This window comes from Schistocerca piceifrons, chromosome 4 (genome assembly GCF_021461385.2).
Source record: "Schistocerca piceifrons isolate TAMUIC-IGC-003096 chromosome 4, iqSchPice1.1, whole genome shotgun sequence".
Taxonomy (NCBI): domain Eukaryota; kingdom Metazoa; phylum Arthropoda; class Insecta; order Orthoptera; family Acrididae; genus Schistocerca; species Schistocerca piceifrons.
Window position 1 is genome coordinate 749,449,721 of NC_060141.1, and position 21,471 is coordinate 749,471,191.

The 21,471-nt window shown below is 44.0% G+C and overlaps 1 protein-coding gene across 1 annotated transcript in view; it reads right to left on the minus strand.

The window, feature by feature from the left end:
* Positions 1-20,965: 20,965 nt before the first annotated feature.
* The window catches only part of LOC124796148 (inositol 1,4,5-triphosphate receptor associated 1-like), a 302,195-nt gene continuing 301,689 nt past the window's right edge, over positions 20,966-21,471 (minus strand). The window contains exon 14 of the mRNA XM_047260239.1: positions 20,966-21,160. The gene's annotated coding sequence lies outside the window, so the exon portion shown is untranslated. The remainder of the gene's footprint in view (positions 21,161-21,471) is intronic.

The following is a 21,471-nucleotide window of genomic DNA, read 5'->3' on the forward strand; positions in this document are numbered from 1 at the left end:
ATATAAACGGGTATTCATTGGACAAATATATTATACTAGAACTGACATGTGATTACATTTTCACGCAATTTGGGTGCATAGATCCTGAGAAATCAGTACACAGAACAACCACTTCTGGCCATAATAACGGCCTCGATAGGCCTGGGCATTGAGTCAAACAGAGCTTGAATGGCGTGTACAGGTACAGCTGCACATGCGGCTTCAACACGATAACACAGTTCATCAGGAGGGGTGACTGGCGTATTGTGACGAGCCAGTTGCTCGGCCACCATTGACCAGATGTTTTCGATTGGTGAGAGATCTGTAGAATGTGGCCAGGGCAGCAGTCGAACATTTTCTGTATCCAGAAAGGCCCGTCCAGGACCTGCAACATGCATCGTGCATTATCCTACTGAAATGTAGCGTTTGGCAGGGATCGAATGAAGGGTAGAGCCACGGGTCGTCACACATCTGAAATGTAACGTCCACTGTTCGAATTGCCGTCAATGTGAACAAGAGGTGACCAAGACGTGTAACCAATGGCACCCCATACCATCACGTTGGGTGATACGCCAGTATGGTGATGACGAATACGCGCTTCCAATGTACGGCTGGTCCCGGCGGAGGTTCGCGTCCTCCCTCGGACATGAGTGTGTGTGTTTGTCCTTACGACAATTTAGGATAAGTAGTGTGTAAGCTTAGGGACTGATGACATTAGCAGTTAAATCCCATAAGATTTCATAGACATTTTAACACATTTTTGAACACGCTTCCAATGTGCGTTCACCGCGATGTCGCCAAATACGGATGCGACCATCATGATGCTGTAAACAGAACCTGGATTCATCCGAGAAAATGACGTTTTGCCATTCGTGTACCCAGGTTCGTCGTTCAGTACACCATAGCAGGCGCTCCTGTCTGTGATGCAGCGTCAAAGGTAACCGCAGCCATGGTCTCCGAGCTGATAGTCAATGCTGCTGCAATCTTCGAACTGCTCGTGCAGATGGTTGTTGTCTTGCAAACGTCCCCATCTGTTGACTCAGGTATCGAGAAGTGGCTGCACGATCCGTTACAGCCATGCGGATAAGATGCCTGTCATCTCGACTGCTAGTGATACGAGGCCGTTGGGATCCAGCACGGCGTTCCGTATTACCCTCCTGAACCCACTGATTCCATATTCTGCTAACAGTCATTGGATCTCGACCAACGCGCGATACGATAAACCGCAATCGTCATAGGCTACAATGCGACCTTTATCAAAGTCGGAAACGTACTGGTACGCATTTCTCCTCCTTACACGAGGCATCACGACAACGTTTCACCAGGCAACGCCGGTCAACTGCTGTTTGTGTATGAGAAATCGGTTTGAAACTTTCCTCATTTTAGCACGTTGTAGGTGTCGCCACCGGCGCCAACTTTGTGTAAATGCTCTGAAGAGCTAATCATTTGCACACCACAGCATCTTCTTCCTGTCGGTTAAATTTCGCGTCTGTAGCACATCATCTTCGTGGTGTGGCAATATTAATGGTCAGTAGTATATATTTCTTCCTTCGAATATATCACAGTAAGTGGAGAGCTCGGAACAACCAGTTGCTTAGCCCGGAAGATCTCCAGCTATTAACCGCCGGATTTCTACCTTTGGGGTCGTCTGAGGGAGCTCGTTTGTGGCGTTACAACTGGGAACGTAGCACAACTACAGCAGCGAACTGAAAATGGCTGCTTAACTGTTGACAATAAGATGAACGGATCCTGCAACATTCCGAGAGCTGAAACAAGTCGAGCACGTCGCTGCCTTCGTCTACATGGACATAATTTCGAACATGTCCTGGGGTAAACGTGCAATACGTAGCTGAGTCGAATTTCGGGTCCCTTCGTCTCGTCGCTCTCTGAAAAGAATTAATTTTGTGTTGTTTGTGTCGTACTTGTGATCCCTACAATAAACCAATTTCAGACAAAACTTTAACGTTTCACTCTTATTCTGACGCATACATTACATCCAAGAATTGTGAACAGTTACTTTTGTATATTGGAGTTACATGGCCTACATCCGTTCTAATATTCATTAGAATATTGCGTAAAATTTCGTAGCACACGGTGAAGAACTTTCGCAAATTTAAAATACTGAAGAAACAAACATTTACAGTCTTATATAGATGTTGTTGTGGTCTTCGGTCCTGAGACTGGTTTGATGCAGCTCTCCATGCTACTCTATCCTGTGCAAGCTTCTTCATATCCCAGTACTTACTGCAACCTACATCCTTCTGAATCTGCTTAGTGTATTCATCTCTTGATCTCCCTCTGCGATTTTTACCCTCCACGCTGTCCTGCAATGCTAAATTTGTGATTCTTTGATGCCTCAGAACATGTCCCACCAACCGGTACCTTCTTCTTGTCAATAAATAGCCTACCTGATAACGACGTCCTCTTGAGTAGTCCCCGCCCGGAGATCCGAATGGGGGACTATTTTACCTCCGGAATATTTTACCCAAGAGGACGCCATCATCATTTGACCATACAGTAAAGCTGCATGCCCTCGGGAAAAATTACGTCTGTAGTTTCCCCTTACTTTCAGCCGTTCGCAGTACCAGCACAGCAAGGCCGAAACAAATATTTACAGTTTTATATAGATATCCCCAATCATTATTATGTATTTATATGTTATTTGTAGCAGTCCAGTAAGTATGGAGAAGCACGTGTCTATTTGAATGAAACATTTTCTGGAAATTTCAAAGCAATCGGGAAGAACTTTCGGAGATATACGTTTTTGAATGAACGGTTCCTTTTTTATTAACATAAATTAAAGAAACGTATATATGATGCAAGGTTGATTTATACTGAGAGATTATTATTTCAATTTATCGGGGATGATGAATCGTGTTTTTAATATCCTTCCACTGGCGGTTTACATAGAAGTGTAAAAGGGGAATTAATTCTTTTGTTCACTGTTCATGAATCATTCGACAATAATTTGTCATAGAACCATGTAATGACACAAAGAAGACGTCGGAGAGATTTCTATTTTAGTTTGTTAGAATTAGCCAGTGCGTTAGTGCTGGAAGGACAACCCGACGTAGAGGTTGTTACAGTCTGTTTTTTTGTTTTGTTTTTGTTTTTTGTTTTCAGCCTATAAAGCTGTGATTTCTTGTGCTGTAGCATTGGCGGTTTGCAAATTAAGGACATGAGATGTGCGATATTACTGCAGGGTCATCCAGTGCACGGTTCGTTCTGCTCACGTCGCAACGGGATTTGTGCTTGTAATGTAATTTTTGGGAGCTAATTGATGCGGTGCTACGCCGACTGCTTCCTTAGGGAAGTGCTACACACATCCATTGTGTCACAGTGTGTAGCGCAGTAACGTCATCTCCGAGCGACCGTCTTCCTCAGTCGTTTCTCCCGGTTCGCTTGTGTCAGCTTAGAGAATTGTGGAAATGGTGCGATAACAAAAATTTCAAGTTAGTCTACATATAATCTAGTTTACCAAAAAGTGGCCTACTATCGTGACCACATAATAGAATAGTGGAGAACATTCAAATGTCTTCTCGTAACATACTCTTAAGGCGGCCACACACGTAACTGCATGCCTGACAAGCACACATCCACAAATATGCTTTGGCAGACTTTCCTAAGCGTGTATAGGACACTTTTGTGCAAGCCTCTCGGTTGTACCACGTGGTTACAATGACGTCGATAGTGTTCTGAGTGCTGCAGCGCGGGCTGTATACATCGCAGGACGCTGCGACGTCAGAGGTATGTTCATTCAGCGGACCGCTCGCGGAGTACGCTGAAAAAGATAATGGTTCCATTTTCAGGCTCAAGGTGAAAATGTGGCGCTGTAAGCGGTCAGAATGTGAAAGGTTTCATGTTTTGACATCATTATGGTGTTTCTAGCTTGGCGACGCCTGTTGGTTTCTTTTGTGAAGTGACTGTTGGTGTAAAGGGTACAGAAGTTTGTAGTTTTCCATACGAAATGCAATGGCTATTGAGAAGCGTGCACTTCTGGTAAAGGTGTTTTATAAGAACGTCAGTAATAGCAGCGCTGCATTGCGGGAATACCGCCGACAGAAACAGCTGTAAAGAGTGGCAATAAATAAACTGTAGAATATAATCAAGAAATTTGAAGAAACAGGTAAATTAGCTGCTGCAGCAAGCAGACTGATGCGGCCATTCTCATGACACTTATTGATGAAGTTGTTGTAGCTGTAACCGCTACATAATTGATGAAACTGTTGTAGCTATACGGAAATGCATCAAATTATTCAGGCAGTGCACGAGCCGTGTCACGGGAACTGTCTCTCCTCTGGTCAACAGTTCGAAAGATTTTTCGGCGCATTTTACCCTGGTATCTCTACAACATTGATAATGTGCACCAAATGAAGCCGTATGATAGACTACAGACCAGTGACTTTGGCTTTCGTGTTTCTTTCACGCATGGAAATGAATGACAAGCGGCTGGGGAACATTCTTTCGACGGACGAGTCAGATTTTGCTCTGTACGGTGCCGTGAATGCACAGAACTGCCGCATTTGGGATTCTACTCCGCCACATGTTGTGCAGGAACATCCACTGTGGTCACCTTATGTGACTGAGGGGTGTGGTTTTCATAAGCTCCTTCAATTTCGGTCAGTTTTCCTTGGAGGAGAAGACACGTCGTGGGTCTGCTAGGTATACAGTCACATCGATACGCTATAAGGACCTCTTTGTGGAACATGTGATTACAGCGCTGCATGAACACAACTGTGTGCAGACCGCTATTTTCTTGCATGACGGGGCGACACCACTTGTCGCTTGCCAGGTGAAAACCTTCGGTAACGATCGCATCTCCTCTAGGCAATTTCAAGATGTGTGGCTTTCCAGATCCACCGAACCAAATCCATTTGACTTCCTGCTGTGAGTATATCTGAAAGATCGTATCTATTCGGGACATATCCAGTCTCTGCCTGATCTTATGGATAGTACGCGATGAAATATCGCTCTGATTGTGCTGGATACGCTGCGAGCAATTGTTGTCTGTGCCGTGTTAAAGATGCAGCACGTTGCTGAGTAGGCAGACCGTATTGAACACACGTTGTAACTTGCGACCATACCCTAATAAACGTGCCAGCATCACCGTTATCAAGTATTCGATCGTTCTCTCGCGTCCATCGGCCGTCGTAATTTAATATATTGTTATGGTTATTATTACACTCCTGGAAATTGAAATAAGAACACCGTGAATTCATTGTCCCAGGAAGGGGAAACTTTATTGACACATTCCTGGGGTCAGATACATCACATGATCACACTGACAGAACTACAGGCACATAGACACAGGCAACAGAGCATGCACAATGTCGGCACTAGTACAGTGTATATCCACCTTTCGCAGCAATGCAGGCTGTTATTCTCCCATGGAGACGATCGTAGAGATGCTGAATGTAGTCCTGTGGAACGGCTTGCCATGCCATTTCCACCTGGCGCCTCAGTTGGACCAGCGTTCGTGCTGGACGTGCAGACCGCGTGAGACGACGCTTCATCCAGTCCCAAACATGCTCAATGGGGGACAGATCCGGAGATCTTGCTGGCCAGGGTAGTTGACTTACACCTTCTAGAGCACGTTGGGTGGCACGGGATACATGCGGACGTGCATTGTCCTGTTGGAACAGCAAGTTCCCTTGCCGGTCTAGGAATGGTAGAACGATGGGTTCGATGACGGTTTGGATGTACCATGCACTATTCAGTGTCCCCTCGGCGATCAGCAGTGGTGTACGGCCAGTGTAGGAGATCGCTCCCCACACCATGATGCCGGGTGTTGGCCCTGTGTGCCTCGGTCGTATGCAGTCCTGATTGTGGCGCTCACCTGCACGGCGCCAAACACGCATACGACCATCATTGGCACCAAGGCAGTAGCGACTCTCATCGCTGAAGACGACACGTCTCCATTCGTCCCTCCATTCACGCCTGTCGCGACACCACTGGAGGCGGGCTGCACGATGTTGGGGCGTGAGCGGAAGACGGCCTTCCGCCGACCACTGGCGACAACATCGATGTACTGTGGAGACCTCACGCCTCACGTGTTGAGCAATTCGGCGGTACGTCCACCCGGCCTCCCGCGTGCCCACTATACGCCCTCGCTCAAAGTCCGTCAACTGCACATACGGTTCACGTCCACGCGTGTGATCATTGCTTGTACAGCCCTCTCGCAGTGTCCGGAGCAAGTATGGTGGGTCTGACACACCGGTGTCAATGTGTTCTTTTTTCCATTTCCAGGAGTGTATTTTTTGATTGTTGCCGACTTACGTGGTGGGCCTTAATAAAAATTATATTTCATTTAATTTTGATTTTACGATTAAATACTTTCCTGAAGTTCTCCATTTTAGCAATATTAATCTTAAATTATTTGTTACGTTAATGAATGTTAGACTCGCTGAATCTTAAAACATGAGCATATAAGTTGTACAATGTAATAAACTTTTCATATTAATTTCCTCGGCTAGTCAGTTCACTTTAAAGCAAGAAATCTTTAGTTATTAATTAAAATTGCGGCCCACACACGCGCGAGAGTATTTTTCTTACCTCCGTTAACCATTGTATTGTAGTCAGAGTCCTGGCTCTGGGTCTCGGCTATGCTACTGAAAATAAGAATCTTAAAGCTAAGTATTTTCTGCAACGTCGGGCGGCTGTGGCGAAAAATTAATATTATGTTAATAGCGGGCGAGTTTTCCGCTTCTGCTAATTTTTCATAAGTTAATATCGCCACGTAATGGCGTCGTTGGCTGCATCGGCCGCTGCGATTGCTGAACTGTAAATTACTTGAATGCAGGTTAATTCAAGGAAGGCGGACATGAAATCGGGATCACCTCTTACAAATTAAAAGTGCACAATAATATTAAATCAGTATATTATATGCTTAACTCATACAAATATGCTTACATTTGCCAGAACTAGCAAGATGTCCCTCTATACACATTCAAGACAAAAGAGGAAGTGAAGACGACTAAAAAAATTAACAAAAGAGCGTATCTTGTCGTCTCTTTAGATCATTTTGTCATAAATTATTTCTTTGCTTTTGAAACTTGGACAGAGAGATTATTATTTTACGGCTACATGATAAAAATATATTATTCAATTTATAAATACTGTTTTTTAAGTCTTTTCGTAATATAGCACTGGGGACGCTATAGTTCCTCTTTTTCTGCTTACAGCGCCATATTTTCTTCTGGTGGCAGATAATGGAACTATAATTTTCTTCAGCGTACTCCACGAGTGGATCGATTAATGTCCGCACTGCAGCACGGGGGTCAGCGTCCGTTTAGTTATAGCCACTGGTACAAGCAGCTTGACGCTTGACCGAATTTTGATTACACGTGCTCGTGCAGGTGTTTAAGCGTATGCATGCTTGGCTTGTGTGTGAAGAATAGGGACGCTTGTGCAATTTTAATATTTCTGTGTTCCTGCTAAGCCACATTGTCTAAAAAGGTTCTACTATAATGTAGGAAAGTCAAAGAATACAATGTTACATGCAGAAAAAGAGAAGAAAAGAACAGCAATACCGTGCAATAGTTTTCGTAACGTATCTACTGCGAATAGTTAGTATGGGTATAATATCTTCGTTTCGTTAAGCAGTCTTTACTCCAAATATCACGTTTACTGTTTGTTTTCTTCGTAACAGAAGCAAAAAGGCTGTCAAAGCCAGCGCATCGTTATCTCAGCTCGACATTTCCTCACGCAAACGCGCTTGCCCATGGATGCTTGTCAAGCATGCAGTTACGCGTGTGGCCACCTTTACTTTCAAACATCATGTCCAATAGATGTGTCAAAAGTCGATGCAAATGGACAATCCATGCTACCATTCTTCTTGAGCCGAGAATAAGATGCAATTTAAAAGTATAACTCAATGAAGGGACAATGCTACCCATGACGTTATACAGAAGCTCAAGATTTAACCAGCGACTACCAGTTAAAGGGGATCCACAACGTACAAAATAAAGGCCTCCGGTGGATACTACAAGTGCCTATTACGTTCACTAGGAATGACTGTATACACCTCCAGCTGAGCGTCAAGAATCTATGATACCAAACTGAGGACAGAGAACGAAATAAACAGTACCCGTCATTTCACGCACCACATTAGGGAGGCAGGCACAAGGTACCCCCTGACAAGGCACCGTTTCAAAGTGTCGAAATAATTAATTGAGTAAATTAAAACATTTGAAATGTTTTAAATTGAGTGCTTGCATGGAGATGGGAATTTATCTTACTAAGATAGGGAGAGGTAGAAGGACATCAGGCGGCCCCTGAAACACCTTCTGAAGAGATTGAAGAAACAAAACAAGTACTCAGTCCTCAACCGTACAGTAAAGATATAGAATGAAATTTTCACTCTCCAGCGGAGTCTGCGCTGATATGAAACTTCCTGGCAGATTAAAACTGTGTGCCGGACCGAGACTAGAACTCGGGACCTTTGCCTTTCGCGGGCAAGTGCTCTACCAACTAGGCTACCCAAGCACGACTCACGCCCCGTCCTTAGAGCTTTAATTCCGCCAGTACCTCGTCTCCAGGTCCCGAGTTCGAATCTCGGTCCGCCACACAGTTTCAATCTACCAGGAAGTTTCAGTAAAGATATACATTGAAGCGCCCATAAAACTGTTGCAGGCATGCGTATTCAAATACAGAGCTATGTAAACAAGCAGAACACGGCGCTGCGGCCGGCAACGACTATGTCAGACAACAAGTGTCTGGCGCAGTTGTCAGATCGGTTACTGCTGCAACAATGGCAGGTTATCAAGATTTAAGTGAGTTTGTACGTGGTACTATAGTCGGTGCACAAGCGATCGGACACAGCATTTCCGAAGAAGTGGTGATTTTCCCGTACGGCCATTTCACGAGTGTACCGTGAATATGAGGAATCCGGTCATCTCAGATATCTCTGCGGCCGGAAAAAGATCCTGCAAAAACAGGACCAAGGACGACTGAAGAGAATCGTTCAAGGTGACAGAAGTACAATCCTTCCGCAAATTGCTGCAGATTTCAATGGTGGGCCGTCAGCAAGTGTCAGCGTGCGAACCGTTCAACGAAACATCGTCGATATGGGCTTTCGGAGCCGCGGCCCCACTCGTGTACCCTCGACGACTGCACGACACAAAGCTTTACGCCTCGTCTGGGTCCGTCAACCCCGACTTTGGACTGTTTATGACTGGAAACATATTGCTTGGTCGGACGAGTTTCGTTTCAAATTGTATCGAGTGGATGGCCGTGTACGGGTCTGAAGACAACCTCGTGAATTCTTGGACCCAGCATGTCAGCAGGTTAGAGCTGGTGGAGGCTTCGTAATGGTGTGGGACGTGTGCAGCTGGAGTAATATGGAACCCATGATACGTCTAGATACGACTCTGACGGATGACATGTACGTATGCATCCTGTCTGATCACCTGCATCCATTCATGTCCATTGTGCGTTCCAACGGACTTGGGCAATTCCAGCAGGGCAATGCGATACCCCACACGTCGAGAATTGCTGCAGAAATGCTCCAGGAACACTCTTCTGAGTTTTAACACTTCCGCTGGCCACCAAATTCCCGAGACATGAGTATTATTGAGGATATCTTGTATGTCTTGCAACGTGCTGTTCAGAAGAGATGTCAACACCCTCGTAGTCTTACGGTTTATGGACAGCCACGCAGGATTCATGGTGTCAGTTCCCTCCACGCCATGTGGTGTTGCAGCACTTCTGCGTGCTCGCGGGGGCCCTACACGATTTTAGGTAGGTGTACCGCTCTCTTTCGCTCTTCAGTGTGGAAACGTAACAGGGTGGTGGGACATCAGCACGGATATGGAAAAAAAAGTTAGTAAGACACAATCTGATTGGAGTGTCGTTAGCAGTCAGTGCTGCAGCGGACTTTCTGGAGTGTTTACGAGGTGCTGTTTGAACTGCTTGCTGTATTTTTAAGGTAAGATGCCTGGACTGCCAGGCGCCAGTGCTGACGGGTACAGGCCTATCACGTGGGACCAGCCCGGCGTTGTGAGGACACGATTTGCTCAGGCGTCAGCTGAACTCGCAAGCAGAACTCACGGCCTCCACATTGCCATACATTGACGACATAATAACTTGTACGTTGTTAGGCTTAAGGCTTTTTGGAGCCATCAAGGGCACTCCACGAAGGAAATCTGAAACACAATGCAGAGAGTAGGCAAATGTGGTAGCAGTTAGGATACCAGAGGAAAATACGAGGGTGAGTCAAATGAAAACCTTAAATTTGTAATAACAAATCGAAATTTCGCGCCGTTATCCTGTAAGTTGGTAAGCGTGCTACAAACAGCGTGCAGAATGGCATGTAGGTGGTAGCAGAGTGCAGATGAACACATACCGTCGCAGTATCACTATAAAAATCCATCGTTTTCGGCAAGGACTCCAACATAGGGCCACTTGCCAGTGCTATTAACAGCAAATGCAGATATTTTATATTCGCGCGTGGTAGCCAGATTTCGTCACAGTGTTTAAAGCAATACATAAGCCTTGCCTGCACATTTGTAGTAGCTTCCTCTTTTCCCAACTGTAGCTTATGTTCTTCCTTTATGTTAATTAATTACTACATCGAGATTCATAACGCTGACACCAACAAAGACGATGTAAGCTGCACACAGAAATGCTATATTAACAAACTTCTCTCTATCTCCGCAATACCATCAGGCAAAAACGTCGCTCAATTAGAACTGGTACCCACAAATAATATTTCCCACAACAGCAGATCTGTGTGGTAGGTCAGCCGGCCGAAGTGGCCATGCGGTTCTAGGCGCTGCAGTCTGGAACCGCGAGACCGCTACGGTCACAGGTTCGAATCCTACCTCGGGCATGGATGTGTGTGATGTCCTTAGGTTAGTTAGGTTTAATTAGTTCTAAGTTCTAGGGGACTGATGACCTCAGAAGTTGAGTCCCATAGTGCTCAGAGCCATTTGAACCATTTTTGTGTGGTAGGTCACGGCTGCTGTCGTAACCGAACCATTGTGAACGCCTAAACCGTGCGCCACCCGCCAGTCCGCATCCCGTCGCTGCAGTGTGCGGGAGGTCGTGTCTATGACTGCTGATACGTCACGGTTGACGATAGCTCAATCTGCCATCTTGAAAGCTCCTCCCATCGTAATCCATCCGTTGTGAGAATATTCGAAATATTATTGCTTATAAACCAACTGCTGCCACTCTTCCAAAACCACACGTTTGTCTGGCCTCTCAACATATACCCATCCATTGTGGCTGCACATACGATACGGCTATCGCTGAGGTACGTAAATCTCCCCACAAACTGCAAGGTCCATGGTTCATAGGTTGGCGGTGGGAGGGGGATTCTGGTATTCTTTCAAATGGTTCAAATGGCTCTGAGTACTATGGGACTCAACTGCTGTGGTTATCAGTCCCCTAGAACGTAGAACTACTTAAACCTAACTAACCTAAGGACATCACACACATCCATGCCCGAGGCAGGATTCGAACCTGCGACCGTAGCAGTCGCACGGTTCCGGACTGCGCGCCTAGAACCGCGAGACCACCGCGGCCGGCATTCTTTCATATCCATTGTGCATTCCGACGGAATTGGGCAATTAGACTGGACAATGCGACACCCCACACGTCCAGAATTGCTACAGAGTGGCTCCAGGAACACTCCTCTGAGGTTAAACACTTCCGCTGGCCACCAAACTCTCCAGACATGAAAACCATTGAGCATATCTGGGATGCCTTGCAACGTACTGTTCAGAAGAGCACTCCCTTGTAATTTTACGGAACTGTGGACAGCCCTGCAGGATTCATAATGTCAGTTCCCTCCTGCAGTACTTCATACATTAGTCGAACCACACCACGCCTTGTTGTGGCACTTCTGTACGATCGCGGGGGTCCTACATGATATTAGGCAGGCGTACCAGTTTATCTGGCGCTTCAATGTAAATCAGTTTGTTCAGTTAGAGATGCAGTAACTGAAGCAGCTTACAGAACTGATGAAGGGGCTCATCCAAACCCAGATGGCAGTAAATGAGTTACGGAATGAGATTGCTCCACCAATTGCACCGCCACAAGCAGCACAGGTTTCGCTACTGCCTACATTTCGACAATTTCAGGAAGGAAAGGAAAACTGGTCGGAATATTTGCCACAATTTGTAGCACACCTGGTCGCTCACCAAATGCAAGGTACTGTGAAGCAATCTCCTTTTCTATCCACCGTTGATGCCGTTTACCGCATTTGTGCGAAATTATTCCCTACTATGACGTCAGAACTAGTTAGCTATTAGGAGCTTATTCAAGCACTGAACAAATATTAGGACGATAAGATCAATGTGGCGGCTGTCGCATTTAAATTCTGTAGGCTCAAGGAACAACCAGGTCAAACCTACAGGCAGTGGGTGAGAGATTTGCAGGGTCTCACAAGGAAGTGCCAATTCAAGTGGGAATGTGGAACATTTTATAGTGACTTGACGATTCGTGACGCTATTACATAAAACGTGGCAGATAGTTGAATCCGTGGACAGATTTTAAAATATCCTGACGTCACGCTGCAACAGATTTTGCTGATTTTCAAGATTCGTGTGGCAGTGCAGTTAATAGTTTTCAAGCAGGCAATATTTATGGCGAAGCCTCAAGAGACAACATTGCGATGCAGCACGAATAGCCAACTTCGAAGGCAAACACACAGCGGCCCAATCGCGTGTGCCACAGCTCGCAACGCAAACAGCCTGGTCGGAAATCTACCGGTGTGAAATCTTGTCCACACTGTTTCAGGTCTCACAAACGTGACCTGTGCCTTCCGCGCTACGCGATTTGTTTTGCGCGCGGCAAGAACAGCCACGTTCACGCTGTTTGCCTGCAGGTGACAAAGACTTCCGCTCAGAACAAACGCCCAAATAGGCCGAACTTTCAAGTGCATGTTGTTTATTCTTAGCTGAGCCGTGATGCTAGTGTAGAACGTAATAGTGAAAATGTGCAATACAAAGAACTAGTAGTTTCTTCAGCGCAATACTACTCCAATTAATTTTTTGTGCATCTCGTTAATGTTGACCAAAGTGTGCAGTTTCAGTTAGACATGGGTGCTCGAGTGTCATTGCTAAATCACAATATGTATAATCTGTTTCGCAAACTCAAGTTGCAGAAGTCAACAACTACGCTTACAGCCTAGAATGGATAGGATATTCTGAATTAGAATCTAGTAGCTTTCTTGACGTCTATCAAAATTTGCTGAAGACTGTATCATTCCAGGTTCTGCGTTGACACGACAGTGCTAATATTTTTGGCCTTGATTTGTTTGGATTGCGTGTTGTTGACAATATTCTAGCATGAAACTTCCTGGCAGATTAAAACTGTGTGCCGGACCGAGACTCGAACTCGGGACCTTTGCCTTTCGCGGGCATGTGCTCTACCAACTGAGCTACCCAAGCACGACTCAAGCCCTGTCCTCACAGCTTCACTTCTGCCAGTACCTCGCCTCCTAACTTCCAAACTTTACAGAAGCTCTCCTGCGAACCTTGCACAACTAGCAGTCTTGAAAGAAAGGATATTGCGTAGACATGACTTAGCCACAGCCTGGGGGTGGGAGACGAGGTACTGGCGGAAGTAAAACTGTGAGGACGGGGCGTGAGTCGTGCTTGGGCAGCTCAGTTGGTAGAACACTTGTCCGCCAAAGGCAAAGGTCCCGAGTTCGAGTCTCGGTCCGGCACACAGCTTTAATCTGCAAGGAAACTCCGCTGCAGAGTGAAAAATCTCATTCTGGAAACATCCCTCAGGCTGTGGCTAAGCCATGTCTCCGCAATATCCTTTCTTTCAGGAGTGCTAGTTCTGCAACGTTGGCAGGAGAGCTTCTGTATAGTTTGGAAGGTAGGAGGTACTGGCAGAAGTAAAGCTGTGAGAAGGGGGCGTGAGTCGTGTTTGGGTAGCTCAGTTCGTAGAGCACTTGCCCGCGAAAGGCAAAGGTCCCGAGTTCGAGTCTCGGTCCGGCACACAGTTTTAATCTGCCAGGAAGTTTCATATCAGTTCACACACTGCTGCAGAGTGAAAATCTCATTCTGGAATATTCTAGCAGTTTCTTCGTTTGACTCACGGGACAGCGTTGCTCAGTTGTGTGACTAATTTAAAAATTTATATGCTTAAGGGTCCGGTAAAGCTACCAGTTTTGTTGCTCATGCATCGATGAAAGAGAATGCACTGACCCGCTTTTGCAGGGCTCGCGGGGAACCATAAGCGCTCCGAGAACATGTTGCAAAGGAACTTGCATAATGAGAGGAACAAGGCGTCATTGCACCCATCACGGCTAGTTTGTGGTCATATCCGTTAGTTTTCGTGAAAAAACGTTCAGGAATATTGAGGACGTGCGCGGACTTTAAGGCGACAGTGGATGCTCAGACAGTATTTGATCCACTCCCACTGCCGTGACCTGATAAGCTTATGGACGGCTTAGGAGCAGGACGGTACTTCTCCCTAATCGATTTGTCCAATGCCAACGTACAGATTCCACTAGCTGAACCGTCACAGGAAGTGTTTTTGATTGATACACATGTGGAGCTCTACAGATTTCTTCACTTGCCTTTCGGTAGAGCACCCGCTTGCCTTTCGGTAGAGCATCTGCACCAGCGATCTTTCAAGACCGTCTGGAACAATTAACTGCATCTGTGCCTTCATGTAAAAGTTGTGTGACATTGGAGTTTCCGGCTGCACGGCAGAAGAGCACCTCAGTAATTCGTGTAGCCTATTCAGAGTGTTGTCAGATGCAGGCCACAAATGTAAAAAAGACAGTTGTGTCTTTTTCCAGAATGAAATTGAGTACTTAGGCCCAATGGACCAGTTCCCAAAGTTTTCATCCAACGCAGTTGCACCTGCGGGCTATTCGTGGCCTCTAAGCTCCAAGAAATGTCTCTGAATTGCAATCAGTACTGGGGAAAGTGACCTACTACATCTGCTTCATTCCTCATGCACCTCAAATCGCGGCGCCCGTATGATGTCTTCGAAGCAAGAATGTAGCTTTCGTATAGTCCCACGAAAGTGACATTGCCTTTCAGAAATTGAAAGTCGCTTTGTTCAACGATCATTGTCTGGTCCCTTTCGATCCTGGAAAAACAGTTGGCCATGGATGCATCCTCGTTCAGCACTGGCATGATACTCTCACACAGAATTGGTTCTGCAGACAGACCAATAGCTTTTGGCTCAAAACTTCTCAACGACGCTCAGAGCAATTATTCGCAGATAGAGGAGGAGGATCTTGCAATCATTTATGGAGTGACAAAATTTCACCAATACCTGTATGGAAGGAAATTCTACTTAGTCACTTACCACAAGCCGCTGCAGTCACTTTTCAGCCCGGCAAAGCCTATTCCAAAATGCACTGATGGGCTCTTATTGCCATAATATTTACAGGCCCACATCCAAGCATACCAATGCAGACACACACTCGCATCTTCCCGCCAGACCGGATGCAGACTTTGAAACATCGAAGCAGTAAGTTGTAATATCGATGCATGGGAGTTGGATGTTCTGGGCCAGTTCCCCTTAGATCACTGGAAGATCGCGTCTGCGCAGGCTGGCCTTGCTCAGTGAAATAAATCATTAGCTTGGCGATCCGCCGATTATTTGCATGTCAGCATGATTTTTCAGTGCTATGAGGTGTTATTTTGCTATGCACTGAATCAGAACAATCGCCTGTGGTGATCCCAATGGTTCTCCACAGATATGTTACACAGCTTGCTCCACCAGGGTCACTGGGGCATTGTCCGCACGAAACAATTAGCTCGGAGACGCTGCACTTGGATCGGCGTGGACGCTCAAACAGTACAGATGACGGCACAGTGCCATGATTGCGCAGAACACCATCAACTCCTCATCAACGTTTCTTTGATTGGCCAAAACATCAAGCGCCTTGGCAGCACCTGCATTTGAACTTTGCTGGACCCTCCTGCAACATTAGTTGGCTGATTGTCGTCGACACATATAGCAACTTTCCTGTTGTCATGCCCGTGAATTCAACACATTTCACACTCCAGTCTTTGCAGTCCATATTTTGGTTTAACGGTCTTCCAGAGTTGCTAGTGATTGATAGTAGACATCAATTTGTGTTGGCGAATTTGACGATTTTTGTGCAACCAACGATATTCGTCACATCGCCAGCGCGCCCTTTCACCCTCAATCAAACGGGAAAGCAGAGCACTTCGAGTACACTTTCAAACGGCAGATAGACAAGCTGCGCATCCACCACACGCAGGAGCAAGCTTTGCTGCTCTTCCTCTCGACTTACCACTCCCAACCCCACAACGGCCCTTCGTAGTGGAGTTATTCCGTGGACGGCGTCACCAGGCACCGATTCAGCTGCTCCACACACAACAGTGACTGGCGCCTACATCACCCACACAGGCAGTATACAAAGTTAACCAACAATTTTTTTTTCAGACTGTACGGCAGATGGAAACCTAGGAGCACGCCAGTATTGTAAAACCATTAGGCAGACCCATCTTTCTTGTACAGGATCCAGGAGGTTTGGAGCAACTACGGCAATGGAACAAACTTCGTCCTTGTAATTTGCGTGACCCTGCAGCCGAGTCTTTGTTTACAGATTCGTTGCCTCCCCAGATGATGCAGCCTGCACTCCATCCGGCGACCTGCAGTCCTGCGTCGCAACTACCAGGCCCCAAACCCAAGGACCTGCACCCGATGCCTCAGCCAGCACCAGCTGGACAACAGACGTCCTGCAGTGATGGTCCACTCCAAGCTGAAGCCTACCAAGGGGCTGCCATTCCACATCCTGACGCCATTGCAGATGAACACTATGAAGACTGCACTCCACTGTCAGATGCAGAGGTGTGCCCTCCACCTCAGTCCGAGGCAGTCTCAAGCGAAAGCTGGGGCATGAGTGTGGTCTTGGCACCAGCTTCAAATTCGGCTCCTGTTCTCTCATAGCTTGCTGCATCCCCTCCTTCCCCAACCATCGTAGCAGCAATCGACACTAGACGATGTTGGTGAGGAGGTTCCTGAGTGGAGGAGTGTTATTTCCTTACCAACGGACACGACAGTTTTAGCTGGCACCACAAGTTCACTGCCAAGCACAAGTCTGAACCAATCAGCAACCTCCGCACCGCCACCAATGAGATGGGCTTCCTTGTTGTGAGAAGTGGAGGCCAGTTCATGTTCAGCATTGGTGTGTGACAGTTCGAGTGCAGAGTTACAGGGTCACTATTCGTGGCTACAGCTACAGCTAGTGGAGATCAGCCTGTGAGACGAAGTCTACAAGTGGAGTCGCCTGTGGCCTACACATGCAGACAAGTGTTTACTACAGTGATTGACAGTGTGGTGCCCAGGATGGACAGAGCCTTCCTAACACTGTATTCAGTAATGCACACATTGACAGGCCACTGCTTGGTTGTATCTGTTGGCAAGCACATCCAGTGAGTTGCTGTACAACTTTAGTTAAGTATTGCAGCGCAATAAAGTGTATATTTGTGTGTAACTATTCGTTTGCACTGTTATAGTTCCTCCGTCCACCTCAGAGCACCTAAAATGTGTGCGAGCCAATCTACCCAGATGACCCGTACACATCATTAGAGCCTGCAGTAGACTCAAATTACTAAAACTAATAATTGGCCAATCTTGGATTTAGCACTCCTATGGTATCCTACACACCTACAAATCCTGTGTATGGCACCTGTTAAAAGGAGATGTCTGTATCAATGATGAGCATCTGATTACATTTAAGCACAGTTTGACAGGCACAAATGCGTGTATTGTGCAATGATACCATCTATTAGTATTTTAAAGATGTTTTGCTGTGACTTGATCAATAAATGACCTCTGTAAGCTACTCACGGCCAATTCCTATCCCTTTAAATGAGTATAAAATCACTTATACATTTATTCATATGTGGACTGACAACTCCACATCACCTGAAAAGAATAAGGCGGGAACTCGGAAGGTACAGCTTAGTCATTTGGCGATGTGACTTACATTATCCTGACCATAACATACAGCTGTGACTCCTCATAGACATCATACTCAGGCAGTAAAACATAATAATGCACACTAAAATAATTGTAAAATATCTATTGATTAGTACTGAAGAAAAGCATCAAATGGGACCATTAGCATGACCAAGGTAAAGAAATTGGAAAATTAAAGTAATATTTTGGTTTATTAAAATAATTATTACAAGAAACCCTGACATAAATTAATACATGTACCTTATGCTACATTTAATACAATTACATTTGGCTCTACTCCTGAATTTGCAATATTAAGAAAATAAAGAAATATTTCCAATTGTTTGGTGTATAAAAACAATGTTTTACTAACTCCCAGTCACACATTAAACATTTCATGTGTTTGTAACCAACTCTAAATATTGAGCTCAGCCTAATCGTCATTCTGCTACGTGGTTCATCAAAAAACCTAATCAGCTACACTGCCACTAGATATTTGGCAAGCTGTAAGAAAAGAGAAGCACTAACACCTTACCTCAGATAACTGAGCAGAATCCATTTAGAGGAGCAACATGTGCTGTTCAAAGTCTCCTTAAAAAACATGGCTTGCTCTCTCAGAACCAACATTGCAGCCATTCTCAGTACCAATACCAGTATCATGCAATCCTTCAACAGAGGCAACTGAATCATCAGACCACAACTGGTCTGATACAAATAACTTCTAAGTGGTCTCTTCTGGGTCAGCACTGCCTGCTCTCACCAACTCACAGTAACATGCAGTTCTTGCACAAAACTGCTCAGCGCTGACTACCTCACAATAAAACTCATAATAACATTCACTGCATTACGTAGCAATCCCACTTAGGACTGCACTCATCTGACAAAAGGCTGACTGCCTCAGTACCGCTGCTTCCATACAACTGCTTCCATACTCCATTAGCCAATCTAACACCTCCTGTCATCTCCATGGTTTCTATAATTTTTTTATGGGTAAGAACTTCAAAATTTCTCCAGTGCATCTTAAATATATGTTTTTATCCTTTAGTCCTTAGAAATTAAATTTCATCAACAAAGAAACACAATGGCATTACTGTTGTCATACAAACACCAACAACTTTCATCCTTTTTATACTTTTTAAAACCATTTGTAATCTTTTCATATTTCAATGTTATTTTATTTCATCTTTGTTATGGTTTCAAAATCTCTTGTCAGCTGTAGAATAGAATGTTGTACCGCTGACAACCTACCACCATCCCATCCTACATGGAGTAAGGGGAATAAAATGACAATCAATACATTGAAATACGTATTCTACACCCTTTAAATATACTCAATGATTTTCTTTACTATTTCTTTGTCAATTTTTGGTTCAGTTTAATATATGCAGAAGTACCTATGCCTGCAGTTTTTGTAATGAAAAGATGTAATCCAGTAAATTGCCACAGTATCTCCATTGTAATTAACATTAGTGTGGTGATAATCAAAATTACTACATTCCATGAAAAAGATACTTACACATCAAGGTTCATGGTAAAATTATGAAAAATATAAATGGCTTGAATTGGAATATGACATTCTTAAGTCACGCATGGGAGACATCTGTTTTTGCCACTGGACAACAAGAAACTAAACTAATCACATTATGCCTGCTGAGAAGTCAGTAGGGACATTGTAATATCGAGAAAGGAGGAAAAGAAGCAGTAGTTATGTTTGGCCTGTGATAGAAAGCTTATGAAATGTCACAATATGATGTGATGCTTTTTGCAATAGGGTTTCTTGTGTTACAGCTTTTTTAAATTTTTTGCAGGAAATGCATTTGAAATAATATTAACTTTTGAATATTAAATGTTGTCAGCACACTTACAGATACAAAAAAATTACATAAATGAAAATTATTATAGATTACAATTTGACAGCTTTCTCATTCATTTTGATAATATTAGTACTAGAGAAAAATAGTGTTTATTAAAGTAATTGTGAAAGTTTTCTTATTTATTTTAATTTTTCAGTAATATATTTGTTGCCAAATAAATGTCTTCAAAATTGTTGTTAATGTACAGTTAATAATTATGGAAGTTTTGGAGTTTCTGTCCAGCAGTATATTTTAAGTAACAAACAATTGATCAGTTTTATCATTTTCCCAAAAAAACTGGTATATCAAAAAAAACGCAAGAACGTGAGCAGTTCCTGGGTAGGCTCCTATATTGTGAAATGAGGTAATTTTTTGTTGTATTCACATGCATTATCATTAGTAAACGTCTAGGACTTTTTAAACATAAATCTAGGTGAATGAAGGGTACTTTGTAGCAATTATAGAGTAACTACAGAAGTATTCCTTAATTTTTGGATTGGTGGAAGTTACTTTACCAGTAAATGTTTAATTCAAATGATTTATCACCCCATATAAAATATGCTGTAACAAATTCCTTTTTTTTTTACTTATACTGTACTACTGCATTGAGGGTCGTGTTTCTTGTGATGCAAAATTGGAACTTGGAATTTGGCTTTTTTAGCTTCATACAAAATTTCAATAAAATGTCGATTTTACATAAAACTAACTGATGTTAACGTTTACATTATACTCTATCACTCTGCCAATTGAAAAAAATAACATGTAGTTACATATCAAGACACCTAGCGCCAGAAAATCTTCCATTGTGAAAATCATTCAAGTGTCTGGCTCTATTGGACATCTCCATTCTCGAAACAGCTGAGCATCTCTTGACCAGAATATATGTAGCCTCAGAGTGCATGATGATTGTTGTTGAGTGCTGATATTAATCCAACTGGTACCTTACAACTAGTTTGAGGTGTTTTCAGTAACTGTGGCATTGTAACATCAATATTTCAACATTAGTACTGAAACAGTGTGAGTAATTTCACCATTAACTACACAGTGATGAAAATGTAAAAGGAGAGGTACTGGTTACGAATTTGTTTCTAGGGAACAGCTTCACAACAACTGACGGTTTGCTTACAAGTATTAACAGTACATGCAGTGGGATGCTTCATGTATCACAAGTTTCTGACAGAACTTAACTGAACACATTCACATTTGAAGGAACACCAGAGTAATTGTAAGGTAAAATTTCCTTTAATATCACTTTGAAGAAAGAATTAAACACAGTTATTTTGATACATATAATATTTACACACACAAAATATGCCAAGGTTCTGCAGACTGGTTATTTGTGTTTCACAGACATTGTTGTTCTCTTTCTAATGGTAGCACGATGACCAAAGGTAGGTTCCAGCATTGATGCATCATGTCTGTGGAAAAGAAAATATCAACTCAATAACGCTGTACACTTCAGAAAATATGTGGTGTAAACGTTGTGAAAAAAAGGTCTGTCCAGAGATAAAATTTTAAAGCTGTCTTGCAATACAAAGTACCACTGCAGCATCAATGCATTAGGAAGAGACATATAAAATTAGGGTTGTTAATGAAGAAGGTGCTTCAGAAAACAAATTTAATAATACAACACAATTTCCAAGTCACAAGAATGAAAACTGTACACATAAAAACATAAAATTTCCGAATTCTCTCCTTCAATGGCTTTCAAATTTTTATACTGTTGCAG